Source organism: Aphis gossypii, unplaced genomic scaffold, assembly GCF_020184175.1.
Source record: "Aphis gossypii isolate Hap1 unplaced genomic scaffold, ASM2018417v2 Contig01079, whole genome shotgun sequence".
In the NCBI taxonomy this organism is placed as follows: domain Eukaryota; kingdom Metazoa; phylum Arthropoda; class Insecta; order Hemiptera; family Aphididae; genus Aphis; species Aphis gossypii.
In genome coordinates this window covers 6,071-13,499 of record NW_026083446.1, presented here as the reverse complement: position 1 = coordinate 13,499, position 7,429 = coordinate 6,071, and the positions used below count along the sequence as shown (strand labels likewise).

Below are 7,429 nucleotides of genomic sequence, written 5' to 3'. Positions count from 1 at the left end.
AATTAATTATTTATATTTTAAGCTACATTTAATGACAAAGTCGCTGTTACCAATTCAGAAAACAAAATTTTAAATAACAGCAAGTTGAAATCTGTATATTTGTCAAACGAAAGTAGTGATCAGATGAAAAAATATCCTCTTGTTGATAACTTATGCCAACCATAGTAAGTATAATATATTATTTTAAAATATTTTGAGATTGAATCCTTGTTTTAAATATACATTTAAGAAACAAAATTTTATTACTTTCAAAAGTCTATTGTATCCTGCTACAACTTAAAAAAAATCATAAATATTATATTTATTTATTTGCTATGTAGGGTGACTAATTTGATGTAAGTCACTTACGTTTTTCAAAAAAAATCAATAAATGTTTCATAAAATAGTTTTGTTACATAACATAAGGTTGTACTACATTTTTCTTAAAAACATATTTTTACTCTGTATTAATGCCATTTTTTAATTCCTTATTCCAAAGTAGAATATTTTTGGCAATTTTGATTATTATATAATTATTATATTTATTTATTTATTTATTTATTTTTTTTTTGTGAATAGGGTATTAAAAATTATATTGATAAAAAATAGCAAAAATTAAAATTTTTATCCCAAAATGCTATTTTGCAATAATTAAAAATTAAATTAAATATAATTTATTTTCAAAAATATTAGTTTTTATGAATTAAAGATTTTTTTTTATGTTAAATAACGTATCATGTGTTATTTATAAATTCATATGGATATAACTTGGAAATAAAATGTGCTTATTAAAACTGTTTTATTAGATAACCCTATCTTTCTCTAAAATGTATTATTAATTATTCTGATTTTCTTTTTTTATTTCAGTTCTGTAAAATCAACACAATCCTATGAAATGTATGACTCTGATAGGATATCGGATACAATGAAAGTTAAAATGTGCCGAATTTTAAGTAAACACAAAGATGGTATATTGTGTAACGACTTTATAAACGCTTTTTATGTAAGTATTTGATTAAAATGATTAAGTCATTTTTTGTTATTATTTGTTCATAAGAAATGTAAAGAATTTTTGTAATAGTTAAAATTACTTTAGTATTAGATAAAAGATAAAATAAATTATTTTTACTGATGTGAATAAATATATAAGATTTAAACATCATGTTAAATTAAATATCATTATTTGAAGAGTCCAGCCAGATCATTGCCTCCAGGGTTACTTTGATAATGTATTCCATACCACTATTATATTGTTTTCTTAGTGAGCCCATTCACATTTTATATTCTAATGCATACTGGTTTTTTTCTCATTCATTCATTTTGCATACCCTACATTATATGCATTATGCATGGTGTACCTGAGTTGGACATCTCACAACTTGCTATGGGAGCTTCCTTACCACAGTATTCTGTGACAGAGTGAGCCAAGGCTGTTTAAGAAAAGTACATCTGCTACAGCTCCTCGTGAGATGCTAACTTATTTTTATTAAGCAATTAAGGGTAATCCTAATTAAAGTTTTGCTGCTATTTTATACAGATCTGCTTTAAAAGCAAACGTTTTGTCCATGTCATGTTTAGATATTCTGGTAGTTTTTCATTTTTTTATTGTAGAAGTATACAATATATTCTCTTAGGATTCAATATTGTTTAGGTAAGACTTTATAGTTTCTATTTTTATAGTCTCTGTCGTACGCCATGTCTACTTGAGCCATTTCTTGAATTGTACTCTATTTAATGGTATATTGTGAGAATATAATATATTAATGGGATTTTTAACAAGGATAGAATCTAAAAACATTTTTCTGTGTACTGCTCATTCCAAATATGGACTAAATATATATTGTATTAAATGTAGGTTATGGGTAATATTTAATAATTATTAATATCCATATCAAATTTCTATTCGTTGTTTCATTAGAATGATCATCTATACTAAATCCATCAACTAGGACTGTATGAAGTTGGCAGGTTTTATTATGTAATTGAAAGTCTTTTTGAATATTTCTTATAGCACATATTTCATTGATTATTAAACTTGAGGAGCTAATGGTTACTTAATTGATTATATTTTATTTATTAGAAAATGGTTCTATTTAAACATGTCATATACATTTCTTTGCTAGTTAAAATTTATATATATAAATAGATATCTACATATTTTGTATCATTAATAGATATTTATTTTTGCTTATAAATTAATTTCATTAAATTTAACGATTAATAAATACATTCAAAGAATAATCTATTGGTTAATTATTTTACAGAATGAATATAACATTCATATTGATTTTTTTAAATATGGATTCAGAAGTATCAGAGATATGGCATACAAATTACCATCTATATTTTATGTAAAAGTAACTGATGATGAGAATAATTGTGTTCTATTCGAAGCTGATAGACGAAGTGAACTAGAAGATATCTTAGAAGGTTAGTATGGTTAATGTGTGGGACGTGTGTATATTTTATGTGATTAAAATATAATATTAGCCGTTCAATGTTGTTGGTTATAGGCTATAGCTAACGATAAATATACCTAATATTAAAAATCAAAACATGATTTCATTCGCTTATTTGTATACTTAATTGGAAATGTATTGTTTATTTTCTTTATTATTTATAAAAAATGTATACCTATAAATAACATTTAAAACTCTATACTGGCAAAATTGCACTAGAAACCATATAAATACATAATTTAACAAAGTAAAATTTCTTGTGTAACTTAAGAAAAGTATGAAATAAACTTGTATTTTACTTTCAATGTTCTATGACTTACAAAATGAATATATATATATTTATATATGTGTGTGCATTTGCTAGGTCCTCTGTGCCCTAGTCATATACTTTCAGGCATGTCTCGTTTTGTATTTATGAGTGATATTTTAAATTTTGTCTGTAATTATAGGCAGCATCGTGTTGAATTGTATGTATTTCCTGGGCTTCAATGATCCAAAGGATAATATTTTGTCAGTGTTATATCGATAGTAGACTTACTATCAAACTCTACAATTACATTTTTTTTAATTTTATTATAATAGTTACATATAGTAGATATTTATTTTTATGGCTATTTTTTAGTGTAATCCAACAAACCAGTAAAGTTATTATATCCTATTAATTAACTTTCATCATTATTATCTAAGTATAATATACAAGATAATATACAAAATACATATTATGTAACAGTTTAAAATGTTAATTTAATTGTATCTCATCTTAATTGACTATCCAACCAACTTAACTATCTAATGATGCATCAAAATTTTTTCATTGTATTATAATACTGTGTGTTTAAAAATTATATTCAAGCCACCTCTGATGTATAAAATATATAATTAAAATAAATATGTTAATAAACAATTTTTTTGTTTTCAGATCTATCACTGTATTATAAAAATATTCCGAAGACTATATTGTATAATCTTTCTCATTTCTTTAATAAGCATCGAAATGGTGTCAAATTCAATGAATTGATGTCTTTATACTGTGTAATATATTAAAATAAATAGTTTTTATTTACAACAAATATTTTAGTTTTATATTTTTTTTAGGCAGAATATGGCCGAGCTTATGACCATTAAAGTATGGCTATTCTTCTGAAAAACACATGTTTGAATCTTTAGACAAAATGGTTGAAATAGAAAATAATCAGCTGTTTACAATAGATCCTTTTGCCTATGCAGAATGTTTTAAAAATAAAAATGTAGACGTAATAAACCACCAAGATAACAGTTCCATTGTATTATTAATGGTATGTAATAAAACAGCTTTTACCTTTTAAGATAATACATATTATTATGTTTTGTTTTATCTTTTCATAAAAAAAGTAAATCTTTTGATCTTCCAATAATTTTTATGTTTTGTTGAACAGTTATGAAAAATATTGAAAATAATAATTCAATTTTTATTTTAAATGATGTTTTAATCATTTTAATCAATATTTTGAACTTAAATAAATTTCAATAAATTGATTTTAAATGTATTTAATTTGTGTTGTAATTATAAAAATTTAATTTGAAGCTTTGCTAAATTGTTTTGTATTATGAACAGGCTGATGATTTTTTATTGCATTACACTGGAAAGGATATCTGCAATGGGAAATTTAGGTATTCTAAAATTAGTTGAACGACCAAAAGGTAGCAAAAGTCATAGTTTCTGAAGTGTACAACCCAAGTTCATTTTATATTCAATTAGAAGCAGAAGTCAATAATCTGAATAAATTCATGGACACATTGCAGTTGGTTTATTATTTCATTGATTTGTAGTTATGTTGTTGTTCTTTATAGCTTTGTAACTTATATATTGTTAATTATTTGTTATAGAGAGTACTACGAAAAAAATGAAAAAAATATGAAGTTATACCAAGGCTTATTCTTCCAGAATTGTCATGTGCCTCATGCTATGAAGATTCTAATCTGTGGCACAGGGCTATGGTTTTAAATATTGTTGATGAAGAAAATGTGAAAGTGACTAAGATTTTTATACGTTTATAGTTAATATTAATCTATAAGTTGATAACAATTTGTTTTAGTTTGCAAGTTAATATTTATATAAGAAGCTTATTTAGCTAACTTTAAACCATAGATCAAAAAATTCAAGTTTACACAATACACACTTATAATAAGTAATTAAATAAAGCATTGGATACAAATTATTAGGGAATGTGTGTTGAATACACCATATTTGTTAATAAAAGTAGGAAATATTAAATGGTCTAATACATTGTTCTTGTGTAAGTGAACACTAGGACCATCCCGTTTTCAACCAATTTTCCACTTCTCGCTGTCAGCTGCACTGTTTCCAGTGTGTACCTCCATTTAAAGATTCCAAATATCGTAATGATAAATTAAATAGGACAGGTGACATAGAGCCCTCCTGTCTAAGACCTGACTTATTTATTTGCTTTTTTTCTAAAACCAAATTAACATCTGGTATTTTTTAAGGTGGTTTTAGAGCATAGTATCTGGATATGTGTAATTAGTAATTGATTTATAATACTTTTAACTCTATATGAAACATGAAAAGTAAAATAATGACAATACACCATCCATGAATATAATAAATTTTAAATAAAATATAACTAGTAGTAAATGGTTAGTACTACTAACTAAGTATTTCCATTTAAAATAATTTATTTGGCGTGGAAACTGGTTTTAAACTTTTGCAGAGTAATAGTTATAATTCTTTGAATACTTATTAAAGTTAATTTATTTAATCTTCTATACACTGTAATATTTTGTAAAAACGTTTGTTTAGGAATTACCGTAGCAACTATAGTCTTGATAGTACATACTCATACTAAAAAATTTCAGGAAGGAAAAAGTTCAGGATTTCAATAATATAATGAATCTACCATTCCATCTAGAATATCATAAATATTTTTTTTTTTTTACATAATATAATACATATTTTTATTGATATTTTATGTGTAAACACTATTTAAATTTTAAACTATTTTTAATTATAACCTACTGGTTCTTTTTTAATGTTGTTAAAAACCTATTGTTATTATAAACAAAATTCTTCATTTATTTGGCAAAAATATTCATGTTATTTTCATTTTTTTTTTAGTTATTATATGTTGATTATGGAACAATTAAAGTAGTATCAAAAACAAATGTAAGACTTTTAGCATCACAATTTGGAGCATACCCTATTCCAGCAGTACATTGTGGTTTGTACAATTTTAGCGAATTGAATTATCCACGAGAGATAAGTGAATCTTTTGCTGAAATGACTGATGATCATGTGCTAGAAGCACAGTTTCATCACCCACATTTTGAAGTAATTTTTAAATAAACAAAGTGTTAATGAACTTTAATTTAATTTAATTTTTTAACAGGATGATTCTCAAAAAATGAATGTCACATTATTTTTGAATACTGAACACGACAAAATTAATATAAACAAAAAATGGTAAGTTATACAATTTTTAATTATTTTATTTCTATAAAGATTAATTATTTTGATATTGAATAAAATAATTATTTTAAACCCATTAATATTTTGAAATGGGTGTGGGTTATTATTATAATTTTGTCTTTTTGGCTATAACCATAACAATTCTTATATTTTCTAATAAAAAAGCATTATTTTATTAATTTTCAATGTTACTTTTAGTTTTGAAGTAATCATGAATCAAATAACACAAATCCAGAATAAATTGGAAGAATGATTTGTAGAGTATTGCAAGGAAAACAATGGACTTTAGTTTAAAAAGAGAAAAGTAAAGCAACAAGAAAACAAAAAGTTCTTCGTTTCCCAGATACTTTTATTTTGATTTTAAATATATTATTTACCTAATGTATAATTGCCACTTGAAGTGTAATTAAGTACAAACTATTATATATCTATTATTATAACATAAGCGATTTTTTGAAAGTGTTTTTTATGTATGTTTATAATTCCATATACTATGCAAAATGTGATTTATTGTAACTGGTATTTTTAGTTGTTAAATTTTTTAAGAGGGCTTTGCACCTGCATGTGTTGTCTTCCTCTTATATATGTAAGACATATTAAAGTTTTGTTCACCAGTTTCAATAATATGCTTTTATTTTTGATATTTGAGTAAATTGACCTATTATAAAACTTTTAGTAAAGAAAATATCTGTGATCTCTCAATGGTTTTTTAAGATATTTTATTTTTCAAGTGAGTTATGAGTATGATACATATTTAAAAATAATAACTCATTTAAAAATTAAAATATTATAAAAAAACCATTGAGAGAACACAATAATGTTCTCAGCTAATATTTAAGACCTATTTTTTTTTTTTACCTATAATAGGTCAATTCACTCCAACATCAAAAACACGTTATTCTTGACGCTATTAAAACTGATGAACAAAAATGTACTATCTTATGTACTATGTGTGTAAGATGGAGACAACACATACAGGTGCTACGTCCTAAATAACTGTAATTAAAATTGATTTAATATTACTTTTGTACTTAGTTATTTTTATTGTGATATTAATTACAATAAAAATGTTCATAATGGTTTAGTTAATTAAATAAAACATTGTCATTATGGTACTACTGGTTTCAAATTTTCTCATAAATTGTATTTGTACTATAAATTATATTATTTTTATTATTTTTCAGTTGGCATATTAAATATATTAGAGTCACATAATTAGGTATTAAAATTTCAAAGTAACTGATATTCACAGAGATATTCATCTGACATAATGTTAATTATAAAAAATAAACCAATTTTTAAATTTATGTAACATTTATATTTTATTGAAATCAAAGTATAAGAAGTCTAGTTGAATGCATTATATTTTTATTACTGTTATATTCCATACAAATTGTAGTATTATTAATAAATATAAAAATTCATACTAACATATTTACCAAAAGAAAAGCCAAAAGTATCTAGACAATTATAGATTTGTCTTGAATGCTAAAAAATGTCAATATAGTATATGAAAATAAATGTT

The 7,429-nt window shown here is 23.7% G+C and overlaps 1 pseudogene; it reads left to right on the top strand.

Annotated features, from left to right (window-relative positions):
- Positions 1-1,324: 1,324 nt before the first annotated feature.
- Positions 1,325-6,241, top strand: LOC126555764 (uncharacterized; annotated as a pseudogene).
- Positions 6,242-7,429: the final 1,188 nt, after the last annotated feature.